The 11,877-nt window shown below is 40.7% G+C and overlaps 1 long non-coding RNA gene across 1 annotated transcript in view; it reads right to left on the bottom strand.

The window, feature by feature from the left end:
- LOC135413078 (uncharacterized) overlaps positions 1-9,544 on the bottom strand; it is a 32,041-nt gene extending 22,497 nt beyond the window's left edge. Inside the window, exon 1 of the long non-coding RNA XR_010430087.1 lies at positions 9,196-9,544. This is a non-coding gene — a long non-coding RNA (uncharacterized LOC135413078). The remainder of the gene's footprint in view (positions 1-9,195) is intronic.
- Between the last annotated feature and the right edge of the window lie 2,333 nt (positions 9,545-11,877).

The raw sequence follows: 11,877 nt of genomic DNA on the forward strand, positions 1-11,877 counted from the left end.
CATGTTTATGGGTGCACCCTGATGTGTATTTATATCAACACATTTATGCTTTTCATTCTCAGACTTCCCAGCTGAGATAGTGTTTGGCTGAAAGCATCTTTGAAAAAAAACTCACACAATGTGTTCATCTCTTGCACAATCCCTGGGGCCCTTTCCTTCAGTCTACCTTGACAATGGAGCAAAAGTAAACTCTCTCTGAAACTGGCCCTCTTCTGTATGTAACATCTGGGATATTTCCTATTTTCCTCTATCTCTGCCAGTGAGAAGCTACCACTAAAAGCAAAAAATAGAGAAAAATTAGTGTTGCCACCTGGTGAACTAACAGTGTACTTCCTACATAATTCCCCCCAAAATTCCTCTTATTAGTCCCAGAAGGTTTTTTTTCCCCAAAGTTATGTACTCATTAGTAGTATCTTACATACAAAAACGCATCAAACTTCCTGACACACCCCAGGTGTCAGCTCATATTATGCACTGCAAAAGTGAGCAGCAGAGTCAGAGCAGGAAGTGGACCTAACTGAGGGAGGAGACTTTCCAAGCCTCCAGTCTCCCAGGTGTGACTTTGCCCAAGGGCAGCCTTGCCAGCAGTCCATGGAGCAGCCCCAAGAAGCTGCAGTCCTGCTCCCTTCCCCATGCAAGGCTCTGGCAAGCTTGAAAGCAGCAAAAACATACCCTCTGACAGTCAATTTTGCTTTGGTGATGAGAGCATGAGGCAACTCCTTTCTGAATGTACATTTCCTTCCTTTCCTAAGAAACTTCTTCTAAGATATCTGTGTTCGCTGCTTGCTAGTAAGAAGGGAGAAATAGCAAAATGTGTATGGTAGACGTGGATGGACATGCCAAGCACAAGGAAGCCCTGTAGCATGAGTGTCATGTCATATATTTCTATCAGCTTCACTTTCTGGAGATCCACACTTGGTCATGGATGGGACAAGCTCTCTGTGGTTTCCAAATGCAGAGAGGAAATGCTCATTACAATTGCTCTTTGTGAGTCTGTTTACTTTGCTTAATAAAGAGATTTAAGGGGAATTACCTATTTCCAAATATTGTAAAAGTTCTAACTGTGTTTGTGTTGTAAAAATTCTAACTGTGTTTGTGGTGTTTTTTTCTCTTAAAAAACATAAATTATTTCAAACTACTTTTAAGTGCCTGTAGCAGTGCCATGGGACAGTGACCTGCCATATTCACATGCCAGAAAGAGAAACAATCTTTTGGATACAGCAGTGGGTTTCACGACTAAAGTGCTCAGAAGCTTATTGCATTTACTGGGAAGTGGGGACAGAAATTACAAAAATTGTGATAAATAGCTTGTCATAGCCCATCTACAGACTTCACCTGCTGACATGGTTTAGTGGGCGGATCCTAATACCACCCTCGGGAGGAAGAAGGAAACCAGTGCTGGGACAGGAAGGGGTTAGGCAAGATTTAAATGAGTGTACAGGAAGCAATAAAGGTTGTGGAGATTTAGCTCGAGTCTGGTGAGTGTTTGATTGAATCCTTGGTTAGGGAACAAACTTGACAACATTATCTGTTTTTGCTGTAGGAACAACTGTTCACTTGTCTAAATCCTGCCCTCAGCACTGATATATATCAGCCTTCAATTTACCCTCACTTCCATTCGAATCACAGTATGAATCAAGCACATCCCCCCTGCTCCTATGCGCAGAGAAGACTATGCAGTTCGTTTTAAGGATTTTTAATTATTTTTTTTATATATTTTAATTAGATCTGATGTGTTCTTCCATTTCCTGCCTAGGGTAAGTTTAACATAGGTGGTGTCTTCCAGGGAAGGGCAGGCGATTTGGGTGAAACCTCAAAGCTGCCTGAACACGTCGTGCTCATTGCTGCCAAGCTGAGCCTGTGTTTTGCAAGCCCAAGTTTGGCAGGCAGAAATGCCAACAGGACCAGCCCCGGGAAGGGCTCTAGGAGCTCAGCCCCGGCCGCCAGCAGGGGAGCCCGGCCAGCCGCCTCTCAGCACCCGAGCCAGCGTCAGGTGCCAGAGCGGATCAGATCAGAGGTCCAGCTTGCCTGAAATCCTGCCTGTCCTGCTTGCCAGGAACACATGCAGAAGAACTCCCCCTGCAAAGGACAAATGCCCATCCAAAAACATGTTCCGCAGTCCTGTTTCACTGCAAGAGGGAAGTACTCATTGTCACAAGCCCTGAAGCAGAGATCTGAGTTATTAAAATTGTATTACATTAAAATATGAGTTAATAGATTAACTTTTACCCTGGGTAGTTTAACTGCAGATGTAGGCAGTATCGATTGCAATGTCTAACATTTGTTAATCCTGCTGAGCTTTTTACCTCAGTATTTTCTCAAGGCCATGGCAGAGACACTGTGTTAAAAATGCATTTGCTGTTTTAGATTTAAACCTGTTGCTTTTATTTCCAAATATCTCTCTGATATTTATTACAAAAGAGGGTACACAGCAGTGACTACGTGACCCCTTGGTACCATCTGTTATATTATATACTGCAGTGACGACTCTTACTTGCCACCTTCCACTACTGAATTGTCCATATCTTCATCTCATACCTTTTCATCAAAGGTTTTGTTACTCTTCTCTGGACGTAAAAATATGTCAGCCATATAATCTTTTATGAGGTGAAGCTACTCCTACCTAAAAACAGCATTCTAGCTGAGAATATGCCATTGATCTTTCCATAAAAAGGCATTGTAATTCTCGCAGCGCTATCCTTTATGCCTCCCTTAATAGGAGGATAACCTGATTCTGGGAACCTATTCCCAGGGAGCAGCAAGAGGGAAAGAGGTTCAGGTTCTCTGAGTTTTGACCAGAACTTTTTATGATCCAGCAGAGCCCAAAGCTACATCTCTCAGCGAGGTCACCTTTGCTATGCACACACCTAAGATTCAGACCCACTATCTGTACCCTGCTTGATGCGAATTTCAGTTGCCATGCATGGCCTTTGCTTGCCTGTCCAAAATAAAACACATTGTTGGCTGGCCATTGTCCCCTGTGCTGTGTAGGTGGCCGCAGTGCAGGAACAAGCAATAGCAGCAGTTCCAGGGGGGCAGGGGCAAAGGTGGAGGTTATGACCTCTTGTGTATCATTAGGCAATTAGCCGGGGCCCTCTCTAACCTCTCAGAACAGAGGGCCCTGGGCAAACTGTCCTCCCTTTGCCAATCATGCTTGACTGTCCTCTATCCGTAGCCATGCTGAAAATTTTGACACCCTCTTGGATATTCTTCTGTTCTGCATATGTACAACATTATTACATGCTTTTCTATCTTGCATCTTGCTCACTTGCAAGATTATGAGGCACTAGAAGACTGAATGCCAACAATATCATAGATCAGGAGGGAAGAGGCACTCTCAAAGACACCATAGAGACAGGCTGGGTATTCACAGGTTTTGTTCAAGGTACTGTCCCATCTCAGGATCCTGCTATCTGTATCTAAAATGAAATGGTTTTACCCAAAGGGGCTTAGAAAACAGTAGCCAGAGCCATGTGTGAAATGAAAAGATACAGAAGGGAAAGATTTAAGGATTTAGACATAATTGAACCTAGCCAACTCAGCTAAGCAGACCCCATTGAGATAATTCCTGACTCCCTTGAAAATCTACTCAGATTTGGTCATAATAAACCAGGCAAATCTCAAATGCCTTCTCCTATTTTTTCTTCTCTTCATGTTTGCAAACTCAGTGGAAGAAGCTATGTGGCCAGGTATGCCTGGTACGTTTCTGACTGTACAATAAAAGGTTAGATGGTCTGATTACGCTATTTCTGAGACAGTGGGGCTTTCTTTTAGTATAATTGACACCAGTGTCCTTTGCAAGAGACAGTGAAAACAAAGGAAAGGGAGGATAAAAGAAAAGATGAAGGAAGGAAAGAGGAGGCAGTCTGACAGAAGAGGAGAAATCAGAACACCAGATGTATGCTCCATGTATAGCATTTTATTAGATTACCCAATAAGCAATGGTGCAATTTTGTGTATAAGACAGTACAGGCCTTTCCCTCTCAAGGCTATGGCAAGAGAGAGAAAAAATGGTCTTGTTGTTAAGGTAGTGACACAGAATTCAGGAGATCTGGCTCCCATTCCTGGCTGTGACACAAACCTTGTGTAAATCACTTAATCTCTCTGTGCCTCTGTTTCCCATCTGTGAAACAGAGATAACACATCCTTTTTCTCACCCCAGTCTGTCTTGTCTATTTAGATTATCTGCTTTCCTGGGCAGGGAAAGCTTCTTACTCCGTGGGCTTGGGTTTTCAGTTTGTTTGTCCTCAGTGCTTTTTGCTGGATCTTTTAAGACTGGAGGGAACCACAGTGATCATCTGGACATGACCCCTTATACAAGACAAGTCCTGGGAGCTCCCAGAATTAATTCCTGTTTCAGCAGCTGAGACTGACAAAAGAATAGACTTAAGGAGAAACATATATATGTATATATATATATATATACATATATTTCTCCTACTATTTGTAATGTAAAAAAAAAATGTAGTTTTTGATAAACAACTATAAGTGACCTTCACTGATAAAAGCTGGTGTTTTATTTCTTGCTTAATTTTATCACTAATTGTACAACATTTGCTGAACTCAAGAGCTTTCTCTGATCAATATGTATGTACTTATGGTGGAACTTCTTTTTCCTGACTTTTACTATGGATGTAATCTAACCTACTTGCCCAGTGATGGAAGCACCCGAACAGAGGAATTCATCCCAAAGATCTTGGATACCTGTCTTAGGATAGGAAAATTGTCCTCTGAAGAGGTTTGTATTGACTGTGCATGGACCTTGGATAAACTTATTATCCCTATTTGCACCCTTAGGATAATTTTGGAGCAGTCACATGATATTCCCTACTCTTCTTCTTGACATAGCTTTTCTTTGCAGAATTTATACTTGAGGTTCATTTCACTTCATGATGAGAGCACAGTTGTGATTATAACTTGCCTTCAGCGTGATTGTTGCTCCTGTTAATGTGTATTCAGCCCCTTCTTTCTCCATCATCACCATACACCAATAACTGGTGAGATCCAGGGAGATAAGTAGATTTGATACATTTTCAAGAGAGGAAAGAGTTCTACTTTGAGTTTTTCTAACCTGGACAAGCTCTAACCACTGAGTAATTGAATAAAAGACCTTTTACTGTGGTCATGTATTAAAGAAAGGCTGCATCTGCTTTTGCATTTTGTGCACAGACTGATCCTTGAAGTGTGCCACAAGCACATTCCTTGGATCAAGCTCTGTACGGGAAACAGGCAGACAAATGTATAGTTATGACATTGATACTGAACTGCTCAACCCTGTCAGGATTGAGGTGTCTTCTGGGAGTGCACAAAAGCAGAACCTCAGTTGCCTTGGAAACTTCTCCAGCTGAAAACCAAGGAGACTAAGGCAGTTCTGGGCAGTCACCGAGCTGAGCTTTCAGGATTGCCATTTTAGATTCAGATTCCTAAACTCCTCCTAACTTCTCTCTTAAACCACTGTTTGCAGAGCTAGCCTCTATTTGAATAATCAAAATGTCAAGCTGCACAAACATCTCACAGGCTGCTAAATCTATTGCATCAAAACTGTAAATCACTCCATTTGAAAACTGCTTTTAAATTATAGCAAGTTAGTTTCATCAGAATCATCCTGATTGTCTTTAATTATATCACCTTCTTTTAATTCCTTATTACTCAAGCAACCCTATCAGCCATTCCATTATTTTGCCTGGGATCGAAGGCAAGCTGACAGGCCTATAATTACTTGGGTCACTGCATTTACCTTTTTTAAATATTGGTACAACATTAGCTTTCTTGTAGTCCTCTGGAACATCCCCAATGCTCTATGGCTTGTTAAAAATCAAAATTAATGGCTTGTAGTGCTCCTTGACTATCGATCTTAAAATCTTGGATGTAAATTATCCAGATCCACTAATTTTAATGTATCTAACTTTAATATCTGCTGTTTAACACATTCCCTTAGTTACTGCTAGAATGAAAAGCATTCCATCATCATTCTGTCCTGGATCATCTGGCTTTTCCCCAAATACTGAATAGAAGTATTGATTGAACATTTCTGCCCTTTCTTCGTTATTATCGAGAATTCTACCAGTTAATAAATGGATTAATACCATATCTAGGAGAGCTTTTATACCTGAAATCCTGTGAAATACTATAAATTTTCTTTTGTTCTGTTTAGGGATTTCTATGCATATCATCTTCTTCCCTGCTGAATTTTCTACCACTTTTGCTTTCAACTTCTGGTGCTTGCTATATGCTCCCTTTCTCATTTTCCTGTTTACACATTTATTCCCCTGGTTTAGGGACTCATAGCAGTTCTCTGTTATATGAAAGTGACCCTTTGGAAGGCAACATATATGGTTTTGTGTCCATTAAACTGAAAGTAGGATTAAGGACCTGTCTTTACTTTTCTTCATGTAAAGCCTTTGGAAACTTGGCTTCATACACAAGTCCATTGTATCCAAGTACACATTTCCCTGTATTCTTGGAATTAACATTGTCTCACTCATCCACATTGCTGAGACATAGCACTAACTATTTTCATGAAATAAGGCTGATTCTTTGCATAATCAGCTTACTCAATGACTGTGAGTGCTGTATATTTCCACTGAAAGAAACCAGCATTTTGTCCTGCTAGTATCTATAGTTATGACAAAAGGTGTCATTTCTTTCTCATCATTAAAGCTACAAAAGTTGATGTAGAATGTATGAGAGTACACCCCACTAGCGAGGAGGGTGACAGCTGAAGATGACAAGGTTCTAACAACTGCAAAAAAGATGCAAAAGTGAAATTGAAATAGCACGAATTCAGAGTTCAGAGTAAGAGAGAAAGCTCCACCCTTGGCCTATCTAGACATATGAAGAAAGTACAGGGATTTCCAAAGTATGACTGATCTCACCATCTTCCACACTGCAAAAGCAAAACCAGAGCAAGCTTATTGTGGAGATGAAAATGGTCACTGTGTAAGTAGCTGCAACTAATAAATCTGAAACAAGGCAGCATCATTTATAATAAAATAAAATATAAAAACTAATTTACACTTCTAGAATAGCACTATGAATACTAATTAAGCTGCAGAAACTCTCCAGAGGCTCACAACTATACAAACAAAACCTCAACCCCACTGAACTTAAAGGGAGTATTCATCCATACCCTTATACAAAGAGCAAAACAAACTTCTACTGACAATACTTTGTCATTTAAAATGCCAAAAATATACAGGGAAGAACAAGTCTGACATTCCAGAGAGGCATTAAGGCATGCCCACTTGTTTTAAGATGCAAAACTAGGGCCTTATCAGAAAACTCTTCAAGACAGAGAGATTTCTTCCTTAACCACTTTGAAAGATGCCAGCATGTTGAAGTTGCAATCATTTGTGAAAACGAATTAACAATATGTTAAAGCACAGATTAAGCAAATAAAGACTAGGAATCACAGCTTCCTAATGTGTAAGAAACTTCTTTTACAAGCAAGCGCTGGAAGAAAAAGGTTGGTAGCTTCCCTGATTTTACATCTGAGGGACCTACAAGTGCTGACAGTCGTACATCTGTTTTGCTTGCCTTCTGACGGACAGGAATCAACTCCAGTCCAGGAGCTCTGCAGGCACAAGTCCAAGGTAATAATCTCAAAGTGGCACAGCTGTGGTTCTTGATCAGTTCAAGTGTGTTTTGCACTCATGATCAGCAGCAACACCCTACAGCCAAGGGGACTTCCGAGTAATCCAAGTTCCCAGCTGTGGCAATAACCAAATCATCAAAGGTTGATAAAGTGAATATTGCTTGGTTGCCTTGGTAACCAGACAAATGCCCAGACCTGTTCCCTTTAGTGACAGAGTAGGGAGATATGTCATCACTACTTTCCTCCTGTGAAGCGTTCCCAGAGCTCCTGCTCCATGAACTATGTGGAATGTGTCTTGCAAGTTTTGGAGAGATTAACATTTCAGTGTGTGACTTGTGTAATCAGAACTTTGGTTACAAACTTGTAATATAAGAGGCAGGATATAGTCGTTTGGGTTTAGCACCACAATAATGCAGCTGCTCCAGTGCTGGCCCACAAGTGGCCACCTCAGAGTGTGGGTGAAGGAGACGTGATTACCTGCACCCATCAGGGTAGATGAAGCTGAATGACTCAAAAGCAGACGTCAGATTAGAGCCACATATATCTGTCTCACAGACATATCCTTTAACCACCAGCCACTTCCCAGAAAATGTGCCTGGATAAAATACTTAAACTGTATTCTTAGAATTCGGGGGGGGGAGGGGGGGAGGGGAAGAAAAAAAAGATGACTCAGTGTTCAGCTGAAGGACCCTACCAAGGCTCTAAAAAACCCCAGGTTTAAACAACTCTGATCCAGTCTGACCAGCAGCATCAGAATAAAGGCAGACCAATAATCCCATCTCCAGGTTCAAATATTACCTTGCATAAGTGCACTGTCTTGCACTTATTTCTCGTTCATCTGAAAATTACTTCTGTTAAACTACCCAAATCAGAGAAACATGACACATGCACAGAAAGAAAGGGTCCAAAAATTCAGTCCTACAGCTGCTGCAAGCACTTAAACATTTCAACAGTGTTTATAAATGTATGCCAAACTGGAATTATTTCTCTCATAATATTATGATTAGTATAGCAAAGAACTCCAATTTCAAAAATAATTGTGTAGCATTACTCATAAAGGAATATTATGCAAAGAATATTTGCCCTAATGTTTTGGTCCAAAGATTTCTCAGTAATGACAGTAGAAATCCAAATACCGACATTAGTCTAATTTCTCTGATGTTATCTGAGAGACACCGAAACAATTCCTCTGTCACAAATCATCATCAAGACACTTTTCAGAAATTATAGTAATGTGGCTGGCTCTTTCCTTTTTAAATGAAATTTATCACTGACTAGAAGTGTAAGAGGTATAAAACCAGAAGCAATTCTTTAAAATTCCTATTGACACCTAAAATAAGAACATCTTCATAAGACTTCCAGCAATACCTTAACATATGCAATTAAAAAGAAAGGTTAAAACCAACCAACCAACCAAAGAAAACAAAACAACAAAACCCTAGATTAAGTGAAAAGCAAAGGCAAAATAATCTCCTGACAAAAAAAAAATTATATATCAATAATTCCAACAGAGAAAAACAAAAACAGATTTAGGAGGACTGAGAAGAGGAACTTTACTTATATTGCTTGGGGGATATAAGGATGACAAGCAGAATACATACCTCAAGATCTCTGATACCAAAGAGTTTGCTGCCCACTGCTCCAAAAAAGGCAATCTCCAGCTCACTACTCTAGGTATGCTCTGCAGGCTGACATTTCTGATGTTTCAGGAAATATCTTCCAAATATAAAGTAGTAGGTGACAGAAAGTACAAATTATTTGAACTTTCATTTGAAAATCAACAAAAAGCAGACCCAAAAGTTCTGTTGAATTTCTAAATATTTTCTAATCTCACTAATTCCTCATCAGTCTCAAAGACAAAAGATTACCAACACTCGAGCTGAACAAGAATGATCTAAGTGCTATGCAACAGGGATTCAGCATACTCTCTCCTTGAGGTTGATTTATGACTGGTCATCTTTGGTTTAATGCCCTAGAAGTCTCTCCTACATAATATATGTTATCAAGACTGAGTAAATTACAGAAGAAGCATCATGCACAATTCTAATTCTCTTCTCACAACAGGATGTTTATTTCCTGTTTCAAGATAGTAAAAAGGATTTTCAGTTATCATATTACAGCAATTTACAAAAAATGCCTGTAGGCAGGAAGTTCATGAAGAGTGAAACTGGCTCATAACTAGGTTAGCACATGTGAATGGACTATGAAATGTAAATTTATCTGGTAAAAAAAAAAAAAAAAGAAAAGAAAAAAAGGGACATCAGCAGATACACCCAGGTATTAAATGAGCCAAAGGTCACAGTGGCAAGATTAGCACCTAGAACAAGAGGTCCCTGGTTGGGGCTGGAACATCCAGGCACCCATTGTGAAACTAGTTACAATAAAGCTAAGCCAGTCTTTTAAATAAATAACTCTTTGTATCCTAAGGAATAAGAGAGAAACAACCTCATCTTTTAGTCTCTGACTTTTCATCAGCCCCTTTGGGCAGAACTGGATCTTCACTTTGACCTCCTGCAGATGCCCACAGACGTGCCTGACACTGTCTGAGAGCAGGGTTTGGCCTCTGGTGGATTTCAAGCAAAGTTATGTGCTTGCAGATAAAATTCAGACTTGTACAGAGACTGGAAACTTACAGAATACATAAGCCCTAGGGAGAAGGGAATGGTCTGAAAACATTGTATACGCTCTTCAGAAGATGCAACCTGACTACTTGGTCTTTGAAGGTAGGGTGGCATTCGGGGAAATGTTCTTGTGCTTAAATATCCTGTTCCCTTTGGAAGGTCCAATGTGGAGGAGTCGTGGGTGCTCAAAGCATGCCATGACCACTCTATACATAGCAACTGACCCCAGATAGAGGTGCAACAATCCTAAACTCCAGTGTGTGGAAACCCAGAGCCCAGAGTCAACATCACCATCTCTGTAGTCTCTTCTCCCCCCACCTTCATCCCAGGGTGTCTCTGGAGGGAAGGCCTGGGCCTTGCTGACAGTCAGTTTCAGGGGCTGCTGCAGTACCAGGTAGAGTGTTCCTCAGGACTCCAGTCATGTGTGTGGATGGTGTAAGCAGCCATCTGCAGTCCTGCCTCCTCTCTTACCAGGTTCTGCCCTGGGCAAAGCAGCACTTCCTCACTGACAGCACAGATAAAGAAAATTATCACCAGGAAAAGAAATTCCTCAAACTTGAAACCCATATGCAAAAGAATCATTAATCAGTTGTGTGAAGGAAGGATGGATGGTCAGGTAAACTGTAGGCATACATGTAAGTTGAAGGTGCAGTGCAATATCACATATACTGTTAATTAGAAGAGCAGCCATTGTCTGAACTCTGAGATCCTTTTTCATTTAACTTCATGAAACCCACTTGGCATGCAGCTCACTGATCAGGGTACTTGCCATTCTCTTAATTACACCAGGCCCTCAACATTTCCACAGATGTTCTCCAGGAACACATGTTTGGGAAACTACAGGTGAGTGTTTAGCACGTATGGACAAATCCTTAAATCTAATTCACTAGAACTGGGGAGGCATCCATCTTTCAATAGGATGAAATTAAACACAGAGCCAAATGTCACCAAAACAATCTCATCCTCTTCAGAAGTTGATCCTCAGCTGTTAACAACTGAGAGAACTGCACCATTTGGCAAAGAGGCATCTCAGACCCAGATGGGTATCAGACTGAAAGATTGCAACATATTAGGTACAAGTCAGAGAATCAGAGATAAATTCCTCTCACTGCAAGTGGTGTAAACCTGGAGTAATACCACTGATGTCAACTGAGTAGCACAGATTGCGACCACTGTGCTTTAAAGAACTTGGTATTTGATCTCATTCTTTTTCATGAATTCACCTTAGAAGCCCATCAGGCATAGTCAGTTCTTTTGTCTTTGCTATGCTGCTACTGCTGTAATTAATCTTTTTCCAACCACCCTATTGGCAATTTCCCTAATGCACACATCCTCCCTCCCTCTCCCTCACTCCCTCTCTATGTCTCTCTCCTCCAATTCCTCTCTGCTGTGCACTCCCTCCCCAGCCTTTTGGGATCTCATCGTCTTTTCAGTTAGCCTGGGAGCCAGACTGTCTTTAAACTCTTCTTATCTAGACACAAAAGTCTTTTACTCAGATGTATCTGTGCCCTGAATATGGGTTTGGTTATTGAAATGGTAATATAAATTAAACCTAGGCTTCACATTAACATTAGTACTAATATAGCCACTTGACAGTGTGGGTGTAAGTAAAATCTTGTTAACACACGTCAACTTCTGACCAGAGGAGAACATGTCGTTATT

This window comes from Pseudopipra pipra, chromosome 1 (assembly GCF_036250125.1).
Source record: "Pseudopipra pipra isolate bDixPip1 chromosome 1, bDixPip1.hap1, whole genome shotgun sequence".
In the NCBI taxonomy this organism is placed as follows: domain Eukaryota; kingdom Metazoa; phylum Chordata; class Aves; order Passeriformes; family Pipridae; genus Pseudopipra; species Pseudopipra pipra.